Source organism: Saccopteryx leptura, chromosome 6 (genome assembly GCF_036850995.1).
Source record: "Saccopteryx leptura isolate mSacLep1 chromosome 6, mSacLep1_pri_phased_curated, whole genome shotgun sequence".
NCBI classification, from domain to species: domain Eukaryota; kingdom Metazoa; phylum Chordata; class Mammalia; order Chiroptera; family Emballonuridae; genus Saccopteryx; species Saccopteryx leptura.
In genome coordinates, this window is record NC_089508.1 from 137569437 (window position 1) to 137597302 (window position 27866).

At 44.0% G+C, this 27866-nt stretch overlaps 1 protein-coding gene and 1 pseudogene across 3 annotated transcripts in view; both read left to right on the forward strand.

Moving 5' to 3' along the window:
• Nucleotides 1-27866, forward strand: part of GLI3 (GLI family zinc finger 3) — a 380830-nt gene that overhangs the window by 283942 nt on the left and 69022 nt on the right. The window lies entirely within an intron of this gene.
• On the forward strand, nt 25038-25955 carry LOC136375997 (PDZ domain-containing protein 4 pseudogene; annotated as a pseudogene).

A 27866-nucleotide genomic window follows, 5' to 3' on the forward strand; every position in this document is an offset into this window, starting at 1 on the left:
TTTTTTTTTTTTGAAGTGAGAAGCAGGGAGGCAGAGAGACGGACTCCTTCATGCCCTCAACCAGGATCCACCTCTGCAAGCCCACTAGGGGATGATGCTCTGGGGCATTGCTCTGTTGCAACTGGAGCCATTCTAGCTCCTGAGGAAGAGGCCATGGAGCCATCCTCAGTGCCCAGGCCAACTTTGTGCCAGTGGAACCTTGGCTGTGGGAGGGGAAGAGAGAGCTAGAGAGGAAGAGGGGGAAGGGTGGAGCAGATGGGTGCTTCTCCTGTGTGCCCTGACTGGGAATCGAACCCAGGACTTCCACACCCCAGGCTGATTCTCTACCACTGAGCCAACTGACCAGGGCTGCTGACTCTTTTAATGGAAACCACAGACATTTTCATACTAAAGGGGAAAAAGAGGTTTTGAATTTTTATTTTAAAATAGAAAATGTTCCCAAAGAGTAGATAATGCCAAGAGTACCCTGAGAGATATAAGGAATGTACAGCATGAGAGAATTGTTTGTGTAACAACTGCCGTCACAACCAGGATGTTGGCAGTGCTTGCTAAAATGCCCTTCTGAGAGATGACGCAGCCCCGTGTCACCTTTTCTGTGTAGAAGTCATTCTCAAGGAGTGCTGTGGTTGCTGCTCAGCTATTATTATATGAGCAGTGAAACAGGAGCTTACATTTAAATAGGAAGTCTGCATCTAAAGGGAATTGTGATGCTCATGAGAGGCCAGGTTTGAGTAACATTGGGGGGTGGGGGTGGTGATAACCGTATTGCTGCCTCCTGAACATGAAAGTTTTGAAAAAACAGTGAATATTAAAAAATCAAACAAATATCTATCAGTAAGTGAGTGAGTAGAAAAGCTGTGGTACCTTTAAACAATGGACTACTACTCAGCTGTTAAATAGGAAATCTTACCCTTTGTGACAGCACAGTTAGACCTGGAGGGTATTATGTTAAGTGAAATAAGCCAGTTAGAGAAAGATGAGTACTATATATTCTCACTCATACATGGAATCTAATGAACAAAACGAGCTAACAAACAAAATAGTAATAGATTCATAGGTACAGAGAACAGTCTGACAGCTGTCAGAAGAGGTGGGGGTTGGAGGGCCGTGTGAAAAAGGTGAAGGGATTAAGCAAAGGAAAATAATAAATAAAGAAATTAAAAATAGTGAGTTTTTCAGATTTTTGTATTTACTCAGTGGCAAAAGGTTTCAGGCAGTGATATTGTTTTAATAGATGAGTAGTTTTAAGGTAAAGCTGCTTGAACTTCAATTAATGACTACCATGTTGTCGGTTTTCTTATAAAAATGAATGAATACAGTAGATTTTTAAAAATTTCAAATAGCTGGAATAAATTTATATTAGAATTAGAGGAAAGTTAATATATTACCTGTATATTAATTTTAGTCTGCAATAAGTTATATGAGTAAATAAGTGAATTAAAAATTGTAATTTACAACAACTTAATGATGCTAGTTTATATTACTTATTTGGTACCATTTTTACTTGTTATCCAAAGTGTGGAAATGACAAATTTGTGCACTTAAATTGATGTTAGTTCACATGACATACAAGTGCCTTCATACTCACGGGTATATTTAGTAGCATTTGCAGGGGGACTGGTTTGTGCTAACTTCAGCAGCACATATGCAGGGGAGTGGTTTAGAATAGGTGCTTTACTTTTTGTTGACTGAATGAATAGGTACTTCAGTTCTACCTAATTACATTGATGGTAGATGGAAATAATACCACTTTCAAAAACCACTTTTTTTCAAGGACAGAAGGAAGCATTCACTGCTTTTGTTCTTATGACTTTCCTTGGAGAGAGGACATTTTGTGAATTAGTTGAATTTCCATGGTGCATGCAACCAAGAGGCAAGGTGTTAAACCATTCTGATGCTGTGCCTTATTTATAGCCATGACCCATTCTTTCCCCCTCTTACAGTTAATAGAAAGATTCATGATTCTTCATGGCTGTCGATCTAGTGTCTGACAGTCCCGACTGCCTGCTAAAGCAAGTCACTATCTATAATTGATATCCTTCTGTGGAATAGGGTGCTGGCTGCAATTGAAGGGCTTTGCTGAAAGCTCTTAAATCCTGACAAGTTCTCCCCTTGTTCTGGTTCAGTCGCTGAGCTGCACAGTTGGAATTCCAGAGTCATTTGAACTTAGTGCAAAAGGGAGACATGTGTTTTACATTAGCAAATCACAAAGTTGAAGAGGAGAGTTAGGGAATTGGCTGACTCTGCCGCCAGGTAGTCTCATTTCCAATGTAATGTACTCCTTGTTCTCTTGAAAAGATTACCTCGTTCCATTATTGTCTGAACAGATGTGCTAAATATTGCCTTCCCCTTCTCTTCTTTATTTCAAGGCCCTGTTATTCTCCAGTTGTGTGTTTATGCTCGTCTTGCTGTGGGGTCTTTATCTCTGGATATTTAATTAATTTCTCTTTCTAGCAAGATAATTATAATTGGGCTTAGTTACTCTCCAGCTAGTATTAAATCTCTCAGATTTGCTTCTATGCTTAGAAGATAAGAAGATAGATATATATTTTTGTTAAACAGGATTTTGCTCTACTTTGTCCCTTTCTTGGTTTCAGTTAAAATAGAAGGTAGCAAGAGAATAAGAAGAATATATAGAAAATTAATTAATTTAAATTGCCTTTGATTAAGACTGCATTTACTATTTATTGAGTTGTCAAGATGCAACTCACCCTTTGACATCTGAAAGCACATATTCTGACATCTCAAAATAAGTTGAAAAATCCACATTCCCCTCAATTCTAAGTTAATAAGACCCTCTTTACCATTGTGCATTATGTATTACAAAAGTCATGATTCTTACTTTTAAATTTATAGGATATTGGCTCTCAAAGTGTTGTTTCTGTTTTTGTTGTGTTTGGTTGAGCTTTTGTTATTAAGTAAAACAACTCAAAAGTCTATCTTCTAGTGTGGCTTCTCACACAGGTGCGAGGGCTTTTCAGTCCTTCCCAAGTCCCCCTTGTGTTAATTTTGCCCTAGAAGTCAGTTCCGTCTTTGGCTAGTGGATGACCGAATGTCTGAAATGTGCACAGCATGCAGCTCATGTGAGTCTCATGTTCTTAGAACTGTGTAATGCTGGTGACTGAGGCCAGGCAGGTTCACATTGGATTTGGACAGACAGTAGAAAAACTGCAGAGCCAGAAAGCGTTGGGCCATTCCATTTAAGAGTCTCACAACCATGGACAAGCACACAGGCAGGGGAAACCGCCTCTCAGGCACACAAACAGCAAAATGGCCCCTCACAGTAGCAGACAAGCAATCTGCCATCCTCAATCCCCCCAAGTGCAAGCACCCATAGCCTTACATAGGCCATGCACACGTGGTGCTGCCACATGCTCATGCACTAATCAGGCAAAGTGCTTGCACCTGGTAACCCCGTGAGCAAGCCTAACACAGCTGCCCCACAAACTGGCATGCTTTTTTTCTGAGTGACACTGTGTATACCACAGGTGTTTTGAGAGACTTAAAAAAAAATAAAAGGAGTAAATGTGAAGAATGTGCACCTCATTGTGGGTCACCACTGCTGAAGGGCTAGTTATACTAACAGCCATGGCTGCTGGGATCTGAAGGAATAAAAGCTGTGTAATCATCATGCCTAATAGCCACCTGTTTGCTGTGTCACTGCGATTCCTTACTCTCCATTTCAATGATTTAACCATCTATATCAGTTTAAGAAATAACTACACGTAATATTCTTTCCACGGGCCTTTGAAAGGTCACATTATTTTTTCGCAGTTTTATTCATTGCCCCATCCTCACCAGAATCACCTTGGCAGTTGCATTGTGGGGGCTGCTGTGTCCTGCCAGTGGGCTGGACTGCAGGGAACGTGAGTTATGTGTGCACCAGCCCCAGCTTTCACTGGGTGACTTTTCAGTTTCTGCGTTCCTTCCTCCACCTATATCTGTTAGGCCTGGTGTCATGTGGTGCAGCTGTGTTAGGCTTGCTCACTGGTTTACCGGCTGCGAGCACTTGGCCTGATTAGTGCAGGAGTGTGTGGCAGCGCCACGTGTGTATGGCCCATATAAGGCTATGAGTGCTTGCGCTCGAGAGAGACGGGGGATTGTGGATGGCGGGTTGCCTGCCCACCACTGTGAGGGGCCACTCTTGCTGCTTGTGTGCCAGAGAGTGGTTTTTCCCTCCCTGCCTGTGTGCTTGTCCGCTTTTGTGAGACTCTACTAAACAGAATGGCCCTAATGCTTTTTGGCCCTGCAGTTTCTTTACCGTCTGCCTGAATCCAATGTGAACCTTCCTGGCCTTGGCCACCGGCATTACATGTCAAAATTCACCATTTTGTACAGTGATCATTCACCTATTTGGATTTTAAATGCTTTCATGTGCTGTGAATTTTGATCTATAAAAGCATGCTCAAGTTTCCTCTATTGAAAGAATATACCATGTTTGCCGCCATTTGAAAACAAATTCTATACACCAGCAGCATGGAAATGAAGAGCTTTCTTTTTAATATCATAGCAATCTAGATATAAAGAGAGCACATCTAATGTGTGAAGAATTGATGTATCCGTAGAAAGGTGGGGAAGAGTTAGGATGTGGTGAAGACATTTTCATATTAATACTATGATCTTAAATTTGCATTTTAAATGTTTTCCTTCTAATTTTGATACTTTTGCTAAAGTTGCATTGTATATCCTTACCTAAGAGAAAATTGTGTTTAAGATGTGGTAGGGGTCTCAGGTACAAGGCCAAAATTAGCTTTGTGTGCACATAAATGTAAAACGAATGAGTGAAGATTTTGCCTACACAGAGTTACTTTAATTATTTGAAAATATTACATTAAAATGTAGGCTAAGAACTACCTACTTCAAGACCATTTTTTGACAGTTGTACCTCAAGGATTACATTTGTTTTAAAGCTTACTGACTTAATTGCACCTGCAGAAATTGTTCCTGTAAAGACACTCAGGAAATTAGACTGACTGGGGGCTTGGAGAGCTATGTGGTCCACCAGTGAAAGCTTCCCAGGGCCATGGGAATTCTGAGTGGCAGCCCCATCTCTGCTCTGACCCTCAAGTTGACCTTCTTGGAACTGTTTGACCCTTTAGAATGTTATTTTCTCACTTATCATACTGTGAAACAGCCATGAAAATAAATGCCATCCCCAGCGTCCAAGGCCAAACAGCAATCACACACAGCAGGCCTAATGAGAAACAGACAGAGGGTCTCAGAGAGGGGACTTCACCTCTTTGTTTTATGGATTTGTGTTCTGCAGGGTGAGTGATGGGGATGGCACTGTTGGGTTTGGAACTTTCTGTGTGTTAGCTCTAAGACTTATTTAAATTCATTGTTGTTGAACTGAGACATGCACTTAACTGGAGCAGATGCCCTGTTCTCTTCCCCAGTCTGTCTGACCAATGGGACTCAGCTAAGACATTTTACTTCCTTCATCTCAGTTTTGGCAAAAGCAAGTGAAAGATTTGAATTGGATACTCCTTAGGATAAACAGGTTTCATCTTAAGTGCTACCTTATTGGCTGGCAGTCACCTGGGGTTTGTGCTGAGCTCTCCCCCATTTCAGCCATGGAAGTAGGAACCGGGATGTAATGGTGTCTGCCTCCAGGTGGGGTTTTGAAGGAGGCAGAAACTTGCCATCTTTTTCCCAGGGTCTAGTCTAACGCTGTAGAGTAAGTGCCCTCCAGGATAATTGTGGTTAATTTTTCTAGGGGATAGTATATTAATTACTTGGGTAATTATTGAATTATTAAAATGTTCCATTTACTAATGAGCCTTAACCCCTTAATGAAGAATAACAAATCAATATTTTGAATAAGATATAACTGGTACAAATTAATTAGTATCTTAGTTACTTCCTTAAATTTGCTCAGCAATCTTATACCCCCAGGAATGTTTCATTGTATGTACCCTCTAAAATATTTCATCAAAATTTCTACCCAGGGAACTGTATCTGCAGTTTGGGGAAGACTTCCTTATCAAAAGCTTATTGGTTGGTTCTGAATGATACTTTAGGTGAGCTTTTGGATTCTGTCAGTAATTAATTCCCTGGGATATTCTGCATGGACACACTTTATACAAGAGGGACTGGGCTACATCTCTGGTTGAAATATTGTCGCCAATAGCAGATCTTGCCAGCATGATGTGTCCTCTTGTTTAGCAGGAAAAGTATGAGCTGACATTAGCAGATCAGCCTTCCCTCAAAAAAGTCCTTACCAGAAGCAGACCCAGGAGCAGCCTGAATGCTGCCCACTGCCCCAACCTGGTGGTTGGTTCATTGCCAGAAGGATTTAGACATGGCCCTCCAGGACTGGTCATTCTCATTGAACGGGGGACAAGGAAAGATAACAGCAGGGTGTACAATAGGAGGCAGGACATAATGAAGCCACAATCATGTTGTTGAGATTCTAGGGGCTCAGAAGAAGGAGACGTTCATGAGGGGTTCTGAAGAAGACTTTTGGGAGACAGGTGCAAAATATGGTTAAGGTCAAAGCAAACCATGGAGGTCGACTTCTGAGGCATGATGATGATGGTAATGGTGGTGGTGGTGGTGGTAGTGGCGGTGATGCTGGTGATGGTGAGAGTAATGGCTTTATAAGAAAAAGTATCTACCAATCTGAAAGAATATTTTGGCTTACCACTGTTCTCCTGAAACAACAGTACAGTGTGTGTTTCAAAGCTGACAGATGTGAGTTCAAGGCCCATTCTTCATCCTAGACACATTACATTCCCTCTCTGCGAAATAGGTTATCAATAGTGGTTCGTTCATAAAATGGTTGGAGGGATTAGCTAAAAATTATACTCAATAAAGTATTCATGATTCTTATTAAATTGAAGAGAGTAAGGCCAGGTCCATGCCTGTCATCTATGAAAACAAGGCCTAGTTTAGTATTCAGGCAGTATTTTGGTGGGCATGTCACCATGAAATTAATAGTTACATAAAGATATTGACTGATCCTGCTTCATGAAGCCCTGAGGTAGGAATAGAGAGAGAGGATCCTGGGTTGTTCACGGTGCTTCAGATCCTCCTCACATTGCCTGTGCTGTGTTGCGAATCAGAGCCTCATTCTGTTATGTGTTCTGTTGTCTTGTCATCCTTTTGAAAGTTCTCCTTGGTAATCACTCTAACCCAAGGCTTCTCTACCTGGGCATCTTGGGGAAGAGGAATGTTTGTTGTGGGAGCTTTCCATTATAGGACTATTGGCAGCATTTCTGCACTCTGCCCACTAGATGCCAGGACTGCCCTCCTTTGTCATAATAACCAAAAATGTCTCCAGACATTGTCAAGCGTTATCTGAGGGGCAAAATTGCCCCCAGTTTTGCCCATACCATTCCTCTTGCAGTGTGAAAAATAAAACAATGAAAAGAAAAAAGTGTATTTGTGATTGAAGGTAAATTTTCACTTCTTAAATATACTTTAGATGTTCAGATTAAAAAGAAAAAAATGACCTCATTAAATAGTCTCTAAAAAAAGACATAGATGGTATGTCTGTATGCATGTGTGCAAGTGTGTCTGTGTGGTACATTCTTGTATGTATGTGTGTGTATGTGAGTGTAAATTGGAAGAACTAAAATTTAAAACCACATTTGCTAAGGTCAGGCACTTAGGAGTTCTCAGCTAGACTTGTTACCAGCCAGGCCGTGGTCTCGGTAGAAAATTTTCATCTTTCTTTTTTTTTTTCAGACCAGGGAAGTCATTCAGACTTCAGCTTCTAAGATCATGGCCAGCAGGGATAGAGATCAGACTCCTGCTTTAAGATAAAGTTCAAGTTCCAGACACAGCAATTTTGTATGCAAGGACTTTTTGAAGACTCAGGGACATTCAGGCTTTTCCAAGATTAGCTAAATACTGCCATAGGTTTTTTGTGTTTTTTTTTTTCATTTTTAGAACAACTAATGTTGGCTTGAGAAGAGAACCACAAGTGGCATGTCCTCAAGAGGCTGAGCCACTACCCCCACCCCACCCCCACCCAGTTCCTAGTAAAACATTACAGTGAAGCATTAATCAGTGATTGGGATGTGGAGAGAGCATTGGATGATATGTTGGAGATTTATCTTTTATTCCTGTATCTGCCAAAAGCTGTTTCTGACTTTGAATAAGTTACCCTACAACTTCAATTTGTAAATCTGTTATGTCTGTGAGGATGGAATGAGACCAAAGCATGTCTGTGCTTTGTAAATGCTATAGCATTCATTCGGATATAAGAAGAAGTGGACTCTGGAAGTAGTACAGGTGGTGCCCAGGTTACAAATGAAATCCGTTCCGCAGATTTGATCTGAAGTCGAATTTGTATGTAAGTTGGAACAGGTACATTTACCTAATAAATACAACTTAGACATATGTTGGTCATAACATAGTACTTATTTTTACCTTTTGTGTGTATAAATACTTAAACATTTTTAAAGCCACAGAACCTATCTTGTTGGTAAGCCAGGATTGCCTATCTTAGTAAACCTAATTAATTAAATAATATAGAGATTAAGGAGACTTTTCATCAAAACAAAGAAGAGTATGTAAGTATGTTTTTGATTTAGTCATAACCTCTCACCTGTGTAGGCTGTTGTTCTTACCTACTATGACACACCATCGCCATCTGTTGGCCACCACACAAATTGCAGGCATAGTGTTAGAAGGAAAAACCTTACACTTGTCAGATCTGGGACTTGGGCTTGGGGGGGAGTAGAGAGAGCAAAACCTGACACATAGATCTTTTCTTTATGTCCTTTTGAGTAAGAGGAACATACAGGACAGGCTGTTCAATAAGATATAGGGCAGGCTAGTGTTAATAAACTAAAGATGTACAGGCAGCGCCATGGGAGAAGTTGCAGAAGAAGGAATGAGAGAAAAGTCTTGTGGAAATTGCATTTGAACATAGTTAAAGAACAGGTCCATTTAAATAGGGAAAGATCACTGCAGCAAGGTACTGGGGTTGCCATGTGGAAAGACAGCAGTTAGAAGTTAATGGATATAGAAAGTATAGAATTTTATCTGTGATAGTGGCTAATATAATAAAAGGCTGGTGTTACTGACTTTTTTTGGGGTTAGAACATTGCAAACTGATTTAGTCTAAGCTTTTGGGTTGAAGGGTGGTAAATAATGCAATTATGGTAGTTGTAGAAGGCAGAAGGTAGTGGAAAGTAGAGAGTTGAGTAGCACTGCTTCCTGGGTGATCAGAGTGATAGACTAGGAGTCTGACTGATACTCCAGATGGAGTAAGGAGAATCAGGTGTTTCTGATGAGAGGAATATTGAGCCAGCCTGGGCATCAAAGGATGGGAGCTGAGCTTTGCAAAGCCCTGGAAGCTGTAGGTAGCTTCCATGTATTGAACAGGAAATGAGACTCCATCATAGAAATTATTTTCAAAATAGTTGAGAGGATAGTTTGGAGATTTTTCACAATTACAGTTTTTACAGCTGATGTGGATGTTGTGGATGTTGTTCAGAGAGCAGTCAGAAGGTTCCATGTGGCCAACTGAGGTGGTTTTGCCCATGGAACCCCTGTTCTCTTGTGTGTGTGGATAGGTCCTAAGATTCCACTGTCTCTCTTTAAAGTAGAGTGGTCAGACTTGTTGGGAGAATGATCTCTGATGACTTATGGAAGATGCTTGCACCAGTGCTAGTCAACTTCTTAGGGCCCAGTTAGAGATGGTTTTATTGTGATTATTATGATTTTTATGGGGTTTTTTTTGTGTGTGCATGTGCCTGTTTTATAGTTATGAATATATATAATCTCAAGTTCTGAAAATGTCTTCCTAATCAGGAAAACAAAACTATGCAGCTGTCTTCTGTTGCTGAGTTGGTTGGTCTTTTTCCATGCAGAATTCTACCTTGTCTTTTCGGCTCCTGCCACTCCACCTGCATGGACATCATGTTTCTTTGTGTGCAGCCTTTGTTCCTCAGCTCCTGTGATGTGTACCAAGGAGCCAAGAGCTCTCTTCATGACAGGTGAGAGAGCCCTGGTTTGCAAAGAGTAGGTCTTTCTGATGGCTCATCCTGGAGAAGCAAAACTTCTTTATTTTGATGAAAGTCTCCTTAATCTCTACATTACTTCCCCTTGGTGAGAGATGGTGTAGTTCCAAGTTCAAGATAAAGCAGTCAAACTGCAAGTGAAACGCAGCGCTCCCTGCACCCTGCTTGTGTTTAGGGGAGATAAACTCACTGCAGTCTCAGCACTGAGTCATTTGACTTCTGGCAGCAGCTTTAATTACTAAAATGCATATATTTTTTTTTGATCAAGACCCTTCTTATCAGTCTAGAGCATCTTATTTCAAGATGAAAAGCCTTTACGGAATTACAGATGCCAACATTTGTACAAAGCTTTTTGGCAATTGACAACTCAAAGAGAAAGTATGATTTATTAGCCTATAATGGCTAACCCTGAGTGATGGCCTGGGTCCTACTGATTTGTGAAATTGCTAATGTGAACTGCCTTTTTATGCCACTCAAGCCCCAAGTTACTCAAATAAATATAGAGTCTACGTTATGTGATATGTTTTGGGAGAGGGAAAAAGAAAAGAGGGGAAAAGGAGAAAGGTTCTAAAGCTTCTAAAATCCATTTTGGTGGTGCCTTTTACGTAGTTTGGCTGATAAGCCAGTGGAGGAAAGATTAATAACAAGGCTTGTCGCTATCAGTACCTACTTGTCGATTCTCTGTAACAGGGCTGTCTTCAGCATGGAAATTATTGATTGAATAAAAATTGCTATTAGATTGTGATGTGATCCATAATCACAAACAATGGTAGACATTCCTCTTTTAGATCCTTGGCCATGCATCAAGTTGTTCCTTTTTTTTCCCCACAGCCATAATTTATATTGCCCTGACACTTGAGCTCATTAAGTTTATCCTTCTGCTTGGAGACCGGAAAGCAAGGCCAGAGCAGTGCAGGCCGGCAGGGGCAGGAGGGTGAGGGTCCAGTTCCCAGCCAGTTCATTCACTTGACTGCAGCAGGATTTCTTTTTTAACTTTTCTTTTAAAAAATGTGGTAAAATACACATAACATAAAATTCACAATTTTATTTTATTTTTTCAGCTTTATTGAGGTATAACTGATGAATAAAATTACATAATATTAAAAATATACAGCGTGATGATTTGATTATACATTGCAAAATGATTAATACCATTAAGGTAATTAACACATTTATGATTGTTAAGTGTGGTGAGAACACTTAACACTGCAGATTCCAAGTATATAATACGGTATTATTTATTTTTATTTTTTTAAAATTAATTTTACTAGGGTGACATCAATAAATCAGGGTACATATGTTCAAAGAAAACATGTCCAGGTTATCTTGTCGATCAATTATGTTGCATACCCATCACCCAAAGTCAGATTGACTTCCGTCACCTTCTATCTAGTTTTCTTTGTGCCGCTCCCCCCCCCCCCCCGTAACCCGTAACCACCACACTCTTGTCAATGTCTCTTAGTCTCGTTTTTATGTCTCACCTACGTATGGAATAATGCAGTTCTTGTTTTTTTCTGATTTACTTATTTCACTTTGTATAATTTTGTTGTAAATGATCCTATGTCATCATTTCTTATGGCTCAGTAGTATTCCATAGTGTATATGTGCCACATCTTCTTTATCCAGTCTTCTATTGATGGGCTTTTTGGTTGTTTCCATGTCCTGGCCACTGTGAACAATGCTGCAATGAACATGGGGCTGCATGTGTCTTTACGTATCAATGTTTCTGAGTATATGGGGTATATACCCAGTAGAGGGATTGCTGGGTCATAAGGTAGTTCTATTTTCAGTTTTTTGAGGAACCACCATACGTTCTTCCATAATGGTTGTACTACTTTACATTCCCACCAACAGTGAATGAAGGTTCCTTTTTCTCTATAACCTCTCCAACATTTGCTATTACTTGTCTTGTTAATAATAGCTAATCTAACAGGTATGAGGTGGTATCTCATTGCAGTTTTGATTTGCATTTCTCTAATAACTAATGAAGATGAGCATCTTTTCATATATCTGTTGGCCATTTATAATACGCTATTATTAACTATAGCATGCTATACGCAGATCATCAGAACATACTCAACTTAGAACTGAAAGTCTGTGCCCTTTGACCAGCATGACTTTTTTTCCTTCTCCCTCCTCTACTGGAACTACCATTCCATTCTGTTTCTAGAAGTTTGACTTTTTTTTCCTTTTATTTATTCTTTGTTTTTAAGATACACATATAAGTAACAGCATACAATTTCTGTCTTTCTCTGATTTGCCTCCCTTAGCATGTTGCCCTCCAGATTCATTCCTATTGTCACGAATGGCAGGGTTTCCTTCCTGTTATGGCTAAATCATATTCTGTTAGCCATCTGTCTATTTATCTGTCTGTTGCTCACATTTTCTTTATTTATTCATCTGTTGGAGGATACTTAGGTGATTTCCGTATCTCAGCTGTTATAAATAATACTGCGGTGAACGTGGGAGTGCAGATACCTCTTTGAGATGCTATTTTTTTTCCTTCAGATATGTACCCAAAAGTGGAACTGTGCTGGATCATATGGTAGTTCTATTTTTAAGTTTTAGAGGAATCTCCGTACTGCTTTCCACAGTGGCTATACCAATTTATATTCCCAGCAACAGTGCACAAGGATTCCCTTTTCTCCGCATCCTAGCCAACATTTATTATCTCATCTTTTTGATAATTGCCATCCTTGTATATGTGAAATAATTTCTTTCAGTAATGTCTATTCAAATCCTTTGCCCATTTTTAAATCAACTTTTATTTTGCTGTTGACTTGTATGAGTACATTATATACTTTGTATATTAACCCCTTATCAGATGTGTAATTCACAAATATTTTATCCCATTCTCTAGTTGCCTTTTAATTTTGTTGATGGTTTCCTTTGCTGTGCAGAAGGTTTTTAGTCTGTTGTAGTCCCATTTATTTATTTTTGCTTTTGTTGTCTATGTTTTTGGTATTGTCTCCAAAAACAATTATGGCCAAGACAAATGTCAAAGAACTTTTTCTCTGTGTTTAGTTCGAAGAGTTCTATAGTTTCATGTCTTTAATTCATTTTAAGTTAATGTTTTCTATATGTGTGGGGAATGCTTTGGAATTTTGATAGGGATTGCTTGAATCTGTAGATCACTTTGAGTAATATGAGTATTTTAATAATATTAATTTTTCCAATCCAAGAACATGGACTGTGTTTCAATTTATTTGTGTCTTCAACTTTTTTTTCATCAATATCTTATAGTTTTCAGTGCACAGGTCTTTAACCTCCTTGGTTGAATTTATTCCTAGGTATTTTATTTTATTTATTAATTTTTAAGTGAAAGGCGGGGAGATAGAGAGACAGACTCCCACATGCACCCTGACCAATGTCTACCCAGCAACCCCCGTCTGGGGCCAACACTTGAATCATCCGAGCTATCCTCAGCCTGAGGTTGGCACTGTATCCTCAGCATTCAGAGCAGACACTCAAACCAATCAAGATGCTGGCTGTGAGAGGGGAAAAGAGAGAGAAGGGGGAGCGGGAGGGATAGAGAAGCAGATGGTTGCCACTCATATGTGCCTTGACCAGGGATCAAACCTGGGATGTCTGCACACCTGGCTGACACTCTATCCACTGAGCAACCGGCCAGAGAGTAGGTAGGTATTTTATTTTTGATGCTATTGAAAGTCAAATTGCTTTTTTGATTTCTCTTTCAGATAGTTAATTGTTAGTGTATAGAAACAGAACTTATTTTTGCATGTTGAGTTTGTATCCTGAAACTTTACTGAATTTGTTTATTTTTTTGCTGGAGTTGACAGTTTTTTTGGTGGAGTCTTTAGGGTTTTATGTATATACACACAACATATGTGTGTACATATCTACATGAATATATATAAAATCATGTATCTGCAAACAGAGATAATTTACCCTCTTTCCTTTCACTATGGATGCCTTGTATTCTTGCTCTTACCTAACTGCTATGGCCATGACTTCCAGTACTATATTAAATAGAGTGGCAAGAGTGGGCATACTCATTGGACTTCCAAAGTATATACAAGTCAGTGCCATTTCACACAGTTACAGTTTTGTGTAACACTCACCACTCCAGATCATTTCATCACTCCGAAAGGAGAATACATGTTAAGCAATCACGTCTATTATCTTCTTCACAGTCTCTGAACAGCACTTGTCTGCTTTCTGTTGCTATGGGTTGTTTGCCTGTACTGGAAATTTTATATAAATGGAATCATGTCATAAATGACCTCTGTGTCTGCTGTTTTCACTTAGCACAGTGTTCTCAAGGTTCATTCATGTTGTAGCCTGTGTCAGTGCTTCACTCCTTTTTATGGCAGAATATATAACATTTCATTTTATAACTACCCCGCATTCTGTTCATCCCTGATCTATTAATGGGCATCTGGATTGTTCATCTGTTGGCAATTATATTGTTATGAACTCTCATGTGCAAATTTTTGTTTAAAAGGTTATTTTTAATTCTTTTGTGTATATTTCTAGGAGTGGGATTTCAGGTTCATAATGGTAATTCTTCATTTAAACTTATTTGAGAAACTGCCAAACTTATAGCAGCTTTTCAGCTGTCTTGTCCAGGTTCTGCCTTGTCTGGTGGCCTTATTTCTAACTTCCTTAGCCCTTTGGCAACTCCTCGTCTGCTTCCTCGTTCTGGGAATCTCTCCTTTCCCCTGTATGCAGAGGAGGCTTGCTCTCTGGGAGCCCTCTACAGAGTACCTGAGGGTACAGCCCTCTCTGGCACACAGCATCACTCAGCAAATGGCTCCATGAAGCCATCACAAACACTTTTTTCCCAAGTGAGGTCGTAATGTTTTGGAAAAATGCACAAAGCATTAGTTTAATTGGGCTCAGACAAATAAAATAGACTGATAGTTTGACCAGAGTCATTTCTGAATGGTGGATTAGATGACTAGGGATGCAGTTCAGCATGGATGAACATAGTCCCCTCACAGTATCGAGTTTGTGGATATTGGTTGTGATCACTTCTAATTGTAGAATCTTAAAAATGACCTAAACTGCATTTTTAAAGAAACCCAGGCCCTGGCCGGTTGGCTCAGCAGTGGAGTGTCGGCCTGGCGTGTGGGGGACCCGGGTTCGATTCCCGGCCAGGGCACATAGGAGAGACGCCCATTTGCTTCTCCACCCCCCCCCCCCCTCCTTCCTCTCTGTCTCTCTCTTCCCCTCCCGCAGCCAAGGCTCCATTGTAGCAAGGATGGCCTGGGCACTGGGGATGGCTCCTTGGCCTCTGCCCCAGGCACTGGAGTAGCTCTGGTCGCGGCAGGGCGACGTCCCGGAGGGGCAGAGTGTCGCCCCCTGGTGGGCAGAGCTTCGCCCCTGGTGGGCGTGCCGGGTGGATCCCGGTCGGGCGCATGCGGGAGTCTGGCTGTCTCTCCCTGTTTCCAGCTTCAGAAAGATACAAAAAAAAACCAAAAAATACCCAGACGAACAAACAAACAAACAAACAAAAAGAAACCCAGTACAGTGTGTTCAGGAAAGGCTAAGAAGCTTATTTAATGCCACAAAACCTGTTAGTGAGTGGCTTTGCTGCTGATTATTTAGTTCACTCATACACAAATCATCTTACTTTAAACGGCTTGATGTATATAATGGATTGGCCTTTAGACTTCCTTAGCTATTAAATTTATGTACTCGACCATTCCTGACTTCACCCACTTTACCCCTTCCCTCAGCACACACAATCTCTCACTCTGTCTGTTTCTCTCGCTATCCATTTCACTCTGACAGAGGAAGCTGTCTTGGGTTTGTTTTTTCCCACATACTTACTGCAAGTTGGATACACTTGAAAGTAAATGCAACTCTTTATCACAAAATTTAGACCCGGCATCAAAACAGAGGAAGAGCCAGACGCCCATCTGGGACTCAGGCTAAAACTCATGTACTCACCTAGACTATGCACTTGTCCTTGGCTTTAGAGGATATATAGTATTGGTCGTATTAAACATATGGTAGAAACAACACTGACAGAAGGCAGAACTTCCAGAGCTTGAAACTCCATGCTCTGGTCCCCCACTCCCATCCCTCATATCTGCTGTTATTTTCTAGTTTCACCTTAAGCTGTAGCCCCTTCAAATGGAGAGAAGCAAAAATGAGACTTCTCTAGGGTTGAAATCACCCTTGACGCCTTACATTAGTGCAGTGTCAGCTGCAGAGGTACACCCGAGTTTCCTGATGGGCCTGGTGAAAAGGCGTGAGTCTGCAGGGAAACTGCTGTAAGGGAATCGAAGGTCAGCTGCAGCTTCTCTGAGAAAGCACAAAGTATGAAAAATACAGGTCCCAACAGAATTCTTTGATTAAGTTTGATTTAAAATCAAATGCATAGAAGATGGTGGAGATAAGAAAGAGGGGTGATGGAGACTTACTGATCGGCTCCATACCCAGTGCACCAGCTGGTGGACATGCTGATGACTACAGAAGGGCTGCAGGAGGGCTCAGGGAAGGGGAGGCATGCTCCCTGGAACTAACGGTTTAGAGGTGACATATGACAGTGAAAGCAAAACAGCTCACTTGCAAGTATGCTCTCCTAACTGGTGTTGATTTGAATGAACACTCACCTGGGACACGCGGCAATGACTCAGACAAGGTGTCCAGAGCAGGAGAGCAAGCAGAGAAGAGTGCCTGTCAGCCGACGGGATAAAGATTACAGTTGGCAAAGTGGAGAAGAGGCCAGCTGGGTAACATCTTTCCAGTAGAGAGGCTCCTTCTTTCCCAGAGGACTGAGGTATCTTACAGATGTAGCCATGAGCCAGTATCGAAATTTTTGAGCCATCATAAAAAATGGGTGAGGTACTGGGAGATTGAAGATGGTGAGAATGTCATTCTGCCATTTCAGAGGGGGCAAGAAAATGAATTCTGAAAATTAACAGGTGGAGAACATGGGATACATTGTATAGGAAAGTATATTTTTATTGTTAGAAATGTGTTGTCTTGTTATAGCTGAAATAGTCGTCACTGAGACCCGTGGTCTCACCGGGTGAAGCGTCATGCTAGACCAGGCCAGTGTTTTCTTTGGTATCATTAGACTATCAGGAAATGTAAATATGTATTGGGACTTCAGCAAAACGTTTAATAAGCAACTTTGGCCAAGACAGAAGGTGACGGTTGTGTTGCATAGCAGTGAGGAGATGTAGCCACAGATGGGAGATAAGGGATGGCGGCACATCAGTCAGGGAGCTGTTTCTAGACGCAGGCCTCTGGGTTTGGCCCCAGGCCCCACTTGCTGAACAGTCTGGTGTTTGTTTGTCTCCTGGATAAAGTCATTGAGTGCAATTATTCTCGAAGTTGTTTATGAGGAATTTTTAGATCCAGTTAATAAGGGAATCAGTGTCCTCAAAGTGCTTAAGAAATCAAAACACTGAAATAGCCCCAAGGAGATTAAAAATTATGATAATAACAGGGCCTTTAATTAACTTTTACTAGGCACCGAGATTTGCTACCCAAACTAGCTAATGGGCTTCTCAGCTACAGGAATAGAAATATACTGTAGGAGAATCGTGCCCAAATATTTCTGGAGAATGTAACTGTAATGCCAGTGGCCAAGGCCAGGCAGGTCCACAATGGATTCAGGCAGACAATGGAGGAACTGCAGAGCCAGAAAGCGTTGGGCCGTTCCTGTTTAATAAAGTCTTACACCAGTGGATGAGCAAACAGGCAGGGGAAAAAACCTCTTCTCCGGCACACAAACAGCAAAAACGGCCCCTCACAGTGGCGGGCAGGCAATTCCTCTGAGTGCAAGAACCCATAGCCTTATATAAGCCATACACATGCTCACGCACCGATCAGGCAGAGTGCTTCCAGCTGGTAACCCCACGAGCAAGCCTAACACAGCTGCCCCACAGTCTTTCAGCCTAGCACTTTATGTTTTGAAGGTAACATTGATTTATCAGCATTGGGCAAGCAGAAGAGGATCCAAAAATGACTTACGAGTGGTTAATAGAAGCAGGGAGGAGACATTTGGGGATTTCTGGTGGGGAGAGCGAGCGAGCTGGGGGCATGATAACTGCCTTCAAATATTTGCAGGTGGCTTGGCTGCCTGGTGAAAGGTGAACCTGACTGGTTCTCAATCCAGGTTTTAGGTCCAGATAAAACCAGAGAGATAGATTCAGGCTTGATCTAAGGCAGTGGTAGTCAACCTGGTCCTTACTGTCCACTAGTGGACGTTCCAGCTTTCATGGTGGGCGGTAGCAGCACAACCAAAGTATAAATAAAAAGATAGATTTAACTATAATAAGTTGTTCTATAAAGATTTATTCTGCCAAACTTAGCGAAAATCCGACATAAAGTACTTGGTAAGTAATTATATGCTTTAACTTGCTGTAACTCTGCTTTATAAATTTTATAAAGTTAAGTTACTTTCCTACTTTATAAATCACCATTACTGTGGAACTGGTGGGTGGTTAGAAAATTTTACTACTAACAGAGATACAAAAGTGGGCGGTAGGTATAAAAAGGTTGACTACCCTTGGTTTAAGGAGAACTGATTGGGCAGTGATAGATGGCTAAAACGCAAACCCGTTTAGTCTTTGAACTGGAATGTTAAGTATTTAAATTGTACACTGCTGGGTGTCGGGTATTAGAAGTGATTCAGAGTTTCCAGTAGGTTCGGACGAAATGGACTCTTAGTACCTCTCCAACCTGAGAGAAATTTGTTTATACTATAGATGTTTATTTATTTTATGACAGCGACAGAGAGAGGGACAGATAGGGAGAGATAGACAGGAGGTAGAGAGATGAGAAGCATCAGTTCTTCGTTGCGGCACCTTAGTTGTTCATTGATTGCTTTCTCATATGTTCTTTGATGAGATGGGGCTACAGAAGAATGAGTGATCCCTTGCTCAAGCCAGCGACATTAGGCTAAAGCCAGCAACCATGGGATCATGTCTATGAAATTATGCTTACGCCAGAGAACCCATGCTCATGCTGGTGACCTCGGAGCCTCAAACCTGGGACCTCTGCGTCCCGGTCTGATGTTCTTATCTACTGCACCACTGCCTGGTCAGGCCAGATGTTTCTTTAAGCCAGTTGTATGCTGTGTCAGAGCAGATTGGCATTTGTTCTTAACTAAAAATAATTAATGAAATCATCTCAGTTTTATAATTGTATAACAGTTTTAATAGTCTAATTATTCCAGGCTTTTTCTTTCTATATTTTAAATTTTTTGATTATAAAACATTTTACTAATTAGTAAAATGATTTATTCTGATGCACCATTTGAAAGGGAACCTCTGAGTTCCTCAGATAACAGACGCAGGATAAGAATTTGAGTGTTGTGAGACTGGAGAGTTTTTCTTGTTTGCCAGAGCTAACTGTTAATCCAGAAACTTCTTGGACTTTTGTTTTTTCTATTATTTTATTCTGGTGTGTCTAGTCCTGCTGTGGTTATTACGCATGAAAATTTCCCTTAGAATTGTCTTTAGAAACCAGTCTGTGTGCTGAGTACTTTTCAATTACATACATTTTCTTCTGCAGTAATTTCCAAAATATTAGTGGTGATAAACTGATTGAGAGGTAAATAGTCAAGTACTTTTTTAGTACTAGAAAATGAATTTTTTTCCCTCAAAAACACTTTAGTTTTCTCTGTGTTTGGGCTGTGGGTATGTGGTCAGTCTTTTGCAATTTGAAGGAAATGGAACAGCCAGACAATTCAGTGTCTGCATTACTTTTTTTTCAGACTAGACCTCATCCGAGTAGTCCCCATCTTGTTCCTATGTTTATTTTAGACATACATGCAATTACATAATGAATATTTAACTTTTATGCTCTTTCTCATCCTCTCTGTTGTATAGCAGCATATGGATCTTGTTGGGTTCTCCTTTATCCTTTGTGCCTTTTTAAAAATTTCCTTCCTTAGCTTTATTTTGCTGAAAATTCATTTCAATCCATTCCCATGTTGTGGGTAGAGCTGACACATCTGTGGCAATGTTAGTCATTCTTAAAGGCCCTCCATTTTTCTTAGTGACGCATGAGATAAAAATGACTTCTCTCCTGACCAGGTGGTGGCATAGTGGATAGAGTGTTGAACTGAGATGTGGAGGACCCAGGTTCGAAACCCTAAAGTCGCCAGCTTGAGCACGAGCTCATCAGGTTTGAGCAAGGCTCTCCAGCTCGAGCCCAAGGTTGCTGGCTCGAGCAAGGGGTTACTCGGTCTGCTGTAGTTCCCTGGTCAAGGCACATATGAGAAAGCAATCACTGAACAACTAAGGTGTCGCAACAAAGAATTTATGCTTCTCATCTCTCTCCCTTCCTATTTGTCCCTCTGTCTGTCTTTCTCTATTTCTATTACCAAACCCCCCCCCACAAAAAACGACTTCTCATTTGAGGGAATGTCATGCTGTAAGCCACAGCTGAGCTCAGAACATTCAGTGGAGCCTCATCTGCCACACGTGGACCCGACCACACCTCTGTGCCCTGAGAAGGGATCTGGCAGCATTACCATTGTCTACCTTCAGAGTACTTTTTTTTTTTTTTTTTAATTTTTTTTGCATTTTTCTTTTCTGAAGCTAGAAACAGGGAGAGACAGTCAGACAGACTCCCGCATGCGCCCGACCGGGATCCACCCGGCACGCCCACCATGGGGTGACCCTCTGCCTACCAGGGGGCGATGCTCTGCCCATCCTGGGCGTCGCCATGTTGCGACCAGAGCCACTCTAGCGCCTGAGGCAGAGGCCACAGAGCCATCCCCAGCGCCCGGGCCATCTTTGCTCCAATGGAGCCTTGGCTGCGGGAGGGGAAGAGAGAGACAGAGAGGAAAGCGCGGCGGAGGGGTGGAGAAGCAAATGGGCGCTTCTCCTGTGTGCCCTGGCTGGGAATCGAACCCGGGTCCTCCGCACGCTAGGCCGACGCTCTACCCAGAGTACTTTTATTGTCAGAAATCCCTGGAAAATGTTAAATAAAGATGAGTAAAAGAATTAAAAATTGATTAAAAATGAATTAATCAATTAAAAATTTTGCCCTGGCTGGTTGGCTCAGTGGTAGAGCATCAGTCTGGAAGTCCCAGGTTTGATTCCCAGTCAGGGCACACAGGAGAAGCGCCCATCTGCTTCTCCACTCTTCCCCCTCTCCTTTTTCTCTCTCTCTTCCCTTCTGCAGCCAAGGCTCCACTGGAGCAAAGTCGGCCCAGGTGCTGAGCTGAGGATGGCTCCATGGCCTCTGCCTCAGGTGCTATAATGGCCCCAGTTGCATTGGAGCAACGCCCCAGATGGGCAGAGCATCACCCCTATTGGGCTTGCCGGGTAGATCCCAGTTGGGCACATGTGGGAGTCTGTCTCTCTGCCTCCCTGCTTCTCACTTCAGAAAAATACAAAAAGAAAAGAAAAATGCACTCTTTTTTACCTTAAGCACTGAGAAAGTACTTTATGAAATGCACTTACCATTGTTTCCTTAGCCTTACTGTTTATGGATCTGTTGAGTATCAGTAATGTGTCCCTTGACTTGAGGAACTTGGGGGGCTGTCTTCCTGGCTCACTTGAACAAATAGGTGAATATGTCTTTGAAATAGCATATTCCCAACTTGAAAATAAACCTAACTGACCCTAGCCACCTAAATCTGGCCAGCTAGTCCCTTTTGGGGCGTTTTAGGCCTGACCCCTAATTTCTACATGGCTCACATACTATTTATCTAAACTCTTAGAAGCTGTAAATCAAGCTAACCGTTGGATAAATTATTTTTCACTTGACCTTGTCTAAATACCTTCTTAACAACTGGGAAGGCCAGGGTGAAGAGAGACTTGAGTTCTCTGCCAGAACGTGGTCCCCAGGGCTGGTTTCCTGTAGCCACTCCCTTCTCTTCCAGCTCTGGCACTGGAGAGACCTAGAGCCACTGCCTGCATGACCCGTCTCCCCCATCACCCGCAGCTAGTCCGCTAGTCCTTGGTTTGGGGGCATACATACTAGGGACAGTGGCGTGGTCTATCTTGAGAAAGAGGAACCCTGAGAAGGGTCTTGTCCAAGCCTGGAAGCTGGCTCAGTCTTTTGGCCAGAGAATTGTCGAACTCCAGGATCTCGAGTGTGGTGCAGAAAGGGACTGGCCTCTGGCTCTCTGAACCTTCCTCCCAGGAGGGAGGTGTGTGGGTGGAAGAGCTGGAATGAGACCCTCTAAAGCAGTGTTACCGAGTGTGATCTGCAAAGCAGCTGCCAGTTCACAGACTCACTGGTGTGCAGTGAGATGAGAAGGTGGTGTCAAGTGCAAAACCACTTGTCCTTCAACAAGAAAGTGTTGCTCCCCTAAAAAAGAATTATGTAAACTAAACAGAACAGTGTGCTAAGATGGTTTACCATCAGACACAAATGCTTTTTCTTGTCAGTGACCGATGCTCTGGTTAGCCCTCTTGGAAACACTGGGCCCAGGCATTGCTATTTTTGGTGGAGTCTAGTGACAGAACTGCTCAGTGATCTTGGCGCCTGCTGGCCCTTAGGCCCTTTCTGGCGTGACGGTCTATGATATATTCTGTATTTTCCCTTCACTGAGTACCTTACCTCTTCCCTTTTCCCCTGGTAAAACTGTGGAAATATATTTTCTTCCTTCCCTTACTAAGTATTCCCTGGGGGCCCCCGGGTCTTTGTTTACTCGTGATGAGACCAGTGTCATCACAGTGAGCCTGAAGACCCCCCTGGATCAGGCACTGTCTGTCCTGAGTCTCCTCTCTAGCACTGATGGGGGACTTGAGAACCTGCATTTCTAAGAAGCTCTGGGATAATTTCTGTAATTTCAGCAAGATGAAAAGCCCTGCCCTCACTGGGCCCCTGCAGTGGGGTGCAGATTGGCCCATTCCCACACTCTTGGCCTAGGCCAGAGCTCCCCTCCTTTACACATTTTCTCAAATACAGGGGCAATCTGTGTTCTAGTGGAGCATCTGTTCCTGTGCAATTGGCTAAAGTAATTTTGTTATCTTTTGAAGAGGTCACAGGGGTAGCACATTCAAATAAGTTATAAGTGGTAAAACAAACCACAGTTGATCCTTGACAATGGAGATGGGATTAAGGGTGCTGTAGTGCCAGTGGCTGAGGCCAGGCAGGTCCACACTGGATTCGGGCAGACGGTTGAGAAACTGGAGCCAGAAAGCTTTGGGCCATTACTTTTAATCAAGTCTCACAACGGCGGATAAGCACATAGGCAGGGGAAAATCACTTCTCAGGCACATAAACATGAATGACCCCTCACAGTGGCATGCAGTCAATCCACAATCCGCCATCTCTCTCGAGCACAAGCAGCCATAGCCTTATACAGGCTCTGCACACATGCCTCCACCAGGTACTTACACACTAATCAAGCAAAGTGCTTACAGCTGGTACACCAGTAAGCAGGCCTAACACAGTTGCCCCACATTCCACCCCTTTAAGGTTGCTCGCCTCACAATAGGTACATTACATACATACCAAAAATGATAATTACAAAGGTACACTTCACAGTGTCTCCTTGAGCACTCTGCCCAGAGAGTTAACTGGAGGCCTACCTCCAATCCCCACCCCATGGTGCCAACAAGGCCACCCATCTTAGGCGGGGGACCTGTAAAGTCCAGGGCCATGTCCATTGAAAACAAAGTGTCCTTTGTACATCTCTGCAGCTGGGTGAGAGCAGCTTCTCGGTGCAGGAAGGCTTCAACAGGTACTACGCCCCCCCTCCCCAATCAGGGTCTCTCATAGTCGCAGCCCAAGATCAGTCCATGATAGACAATCCAGCTGTCCGTGCAAATCATCAAGGTAAAGGTCCATTACAGGCAACTAGGTTCACATGGGGCCTCAAGCCTCCCCCTCATCCCTGTGGTCATGGCAACTCTGAAGACGCTGCCCCAAGGAGAAGCATGTGGCAACAGTGGCCAGTCTCTCCACCTCTGCTCCAGAGAGCATGATGCCATTCACCCCTATGTCCCACTATCACAGCAGGCCCACCTGGGGCTCAGTAGGTACTCTTTGCTGCTGGATTTTTACCTTCAGGATGACCACTGGCCAAGTTCTGAGTGTGAAGATGGCAGCTTCAACCTGAGCTCCTCATCCTCAGAAGGGGAGCTGGAAACACCTGCTCCTGCTGACTCAGAGCCGCTGCACTAGCACAGCTCCATCTTCAGCTCCTGTGGCTGCTGGCCCTCGGCCTGAAGCTGAACCTGCAGTTGTTCCTCTAACCACTGCCACTGCCACTGCCAACGTTCAACTTCCAGGGCAAACTGCAACTCACGAACTTGTTCAGCCCCCTTTCTCAGCACTCGCTCCAGTTCAAGCCATTGCTGCAGCTGTATTTGCAGCTCATTCTGGAGTTCTCAACCTCGGGTGGCCTCTCACAGGGCTATAAAAATCAGCCATCCCATGGTCCCCAAAAGGACAGCCATGGGGCATTATAACAACGACCAGCCCTCTATCCCCAACCCCTCAAGTGTGGCTGTGGCTCCATACCCATCTGCTCCAAATCCTGCCAACTACACCAGATGTAATGCCAGTGCTGAGGCCAGGCAGGTCCACACTGGATTTGGGCAGAGGGCAGAGAAATGCAGAGCCGTAAAGCATTAGGCCATTCCTTTGAATAAAGTCTCACAACAGCAGACAAGCACACAGGCAGGGGAAAACCACTTCTCCAGCACACAAACAGCAAGAATGGCCCCTCACAGTGACAGGCAGGCAATCCACAATCCCCCATCTCTCTCGAGCGCAAGCACCCATAGCCTTACATAGGCTATGCACATGTGCCTCTGCCAGCACTAATCAAGCAAAGTGCTTGCAGCTGGTACACCAGTGAGCACGGCTAACATGGCTACCCACAGGTGCCAAACCCCACGTAGTTGAAAATCTTTGTATAAGTTTTGACTCTCCCAAAACTTAACTATCCTTAGTATCTGTGGGGAATTGGTTCCAGGGCTCCACTTTGATACTAAAATCTGGATGTTCAAGTCCCCTATGTAAAATGATGTAGAACGATGCATACAGTAGGTTCTCTGCATCTGTGGACTCCCAACCTCAGATTGAAAACAGTGCAGTTATAGTCCTGGGTAAGGGCTAGTGAAAGGTGTTTATTGTTTCCTCCCTCTTCCCTCACCAGCCAGCATCATGGGATGTGATATGTGTGTGGTCCAGAAAGCAGAGGAGAGGACAAAGTGATACTTCAGGAAGTCGAGTTCAGTAAAGCCAGCCACCAGGATAAGCTGGGCCTGATGGTTTGCTGCCCACCTGTGAGGAGGAGGACCTCGACATCTATACTGGAGAGTGAATCACAACAGCATTGCAGTCAGAGATGGCCATATCTGAGAGGGAGACCAAATAATCCAGATAAATGGTGTAGAGTTCAGAACCAGCAACAGGGGGTGGCCATCTTGAGCCACCTCAGTATCTCCCTGTTGGTGGCCCCGTCTCAGAGCCAGTTGTCCAAGTGATGGAAGGATAGTGACCAGGCTGAATTACTAGATGATTTGGGCTCAGAGAATGAGGGGGACCTGCATGCTTGGAAGTTGAAATCCCCCCTGCCCAACAGCTGGTAAGTTAGGAGGAGCAAGGGGCCCCTGATGTGAGCCCAGACCTGATCAGCAGCTGAGAGCTGGACAGTGGGGAGGGCCAGACCATGAGAGCACCTGCAAGGAAGAAAGCTCTGAGCACAACCTGGTGGGGGACAATCCTTGAGCACAATCAGCATGCCTGGGATGCTGAGCAAGTTTGGACTGCAAGAGAACGCTCTGCAGAGCCAGGACTTCCACTTCAGCGTGGACTCCCTGCTGGCTAAGGTGGCAGGGCAGGGGGAGGGGTGCGGTCCCGGGGTGCCCGGAGCTGCTGGAGATCAAGTGCCACCTGGAGAATGGTCACCGTATTGGTCTCCTCTTCCCCCGGGCCTGTGGTGGCAATAGTGTCCTGGATGTCAACCGCCACCAGAACCTAGGCTATGAGATGGTCATGCTGGAGTAGCTGCTGCTGCAGCTGGAATTCAAGCGCCTCGACGTCCTGCAGAAGTTGCCGCAGCGGCAGGGCAGTGAGTGAAGGAAGACCTGGCTGCTGGAGAGGAGAGCCTTTGTGAGCCCAGGTGTCCAGCTTTCCTCCATGGCTGAGCTGCCTGGGAGGTGCTGTAAGGGCAGTGCCGATGCCCACCACGCGGGGCGGAGCTGCACAGCACTGCTGCTTAATGTTCCTCTGTGGAACCCCTGTTGAACTGGACCCCTCGGACCCACTGTCGCCTCCCATCCCAAGGTAGCTCCTTCACAGGGGAGCCTCCAATTTCAATCGCTCTCCCAGGATCCCGAGCAGTGCCTAAGACAGCACTCGGTGGCACTGGTCCTGTCCGCCACAGCCCCAGACAGGGAACCGCGAGCGTGTGGCCCTGCAGGTGACTGGCTGAAAGGGCCGCTCTGTGGCCCCTCGAGTTAGGCTGGTGGCCCTTGGGTGGGTGAGGCGGTGGCGGCTGCCACTGAAGTGCTGTATGTGGAGTGGAAAGTCAGGGTGCACAGTGATGGTACCCACTTTTTGGCCAGCAGCCTGTGCATGGTCACCTCCAGAAAGCCCAGGCCCCGAACACCTGGGAGGAGCACAGTGGTCTCAGTACAGACACGGGTGAGAGACGAAGAGAGGTGCTCCCTGAGCGGGGAGCAGTAGGAGCCCCACCTGGGTGGTCGGATGGGAGCGTGCAGGCAGCTGAGTTCATGCTGTAGATGCAGAGCTGAGCCAGCTGGAGCACCTGAGGGAAAAGCAGGATAGTTTATAGTAAGGCGGAGCACATTGTTGCTCAGCTGCCACATACCATGAAGGAGTGGAACAGGGAGATTCCAGACAACTTATCACCATCCAGGAGATGCTGGCCCACAGCTCTGGTTAGGCTGACAGCAAGCCATTCTACCACCCTCTGCTCTCCTGACCACCGTCTGAGCTGCCCAGATGGGAGTCAGCTGCACTCCAGCCAGCCCTCTGCCTAGCCCAGTGAGCCTCCAGGCCACCCTCATCCTCTGCTCTCAGAATCTTTCGTGTCTGTTTTTGTGCACAGACTTTACCAGACAGAAGCCCCTGAAGAGCAGGGACACCCCTTTAGTTGTGTGTGTGGGCATGCAACAATGTCCAGGCACATGCATGAGTGTAATGCTGGTGGCCAACGCCAGGCAGGTCCACATTGGATTCAGGCAGACGGTAGAGAAACTGTGGAGCCGGAAAGGGTTGGGCCATTACGTTTAATAGAGTCTCACAACGGCAGACAAGCACACAGGCAGGGGAACCGCCTCTCAGGCACACAAACTGAAAAATGGCCCCTCAGAGTGGCAGGCAGGCAATCCGTGCATCCACAATCCTGAGTGCAAGCGCCCATAGCCTTCCTTATACAGGCCATACACATATAATGCTGCTGCATGCTCATGCACTAATCAGACAGAGTGCTTACACCTGGTAACCCTGTGAGCAGGCCTAACACAGCTGCCCCACATTCCACCTTTTTAGGGTTGCTCACTTCACAATCTACATGACATCAGAGACTACAGCCAAGCAAAAGTTGCACAATAATTACAATTACAAAGGTGCCCTTCACAATGTCGCCCTGAGCACTTTGCCCAAGGTACAGACTGCAGGCCCACCTCCAACTCCCCACCCCACAGGGCCAACAAGGCCACCCATCATAGGGGGATAGCTACACAGTCCAGGGCCATGTCCATGGAAGGCAAAACGTGTCCTTGGTGTGTCTGTGCAACTGGGTGAGAGCAGCTTCTCAGTGCAGGAGGTCCTCCACAGGTGCCGTGTCCGTCCATCAAGGGAGCCAGTGCCCCCCTCTGGTCAGGCCAAGAAACAGTCCATGATGCACAGCCCAGCTGTCAGTGCAAATCACCAAGGTAAAGGTCCATTAAAGGCAACTAGCCATACAGCTCTTTAATAATGGGGCCTCAGCAAGCTCACAGGGCCTGGCGGGGTCAAACACAT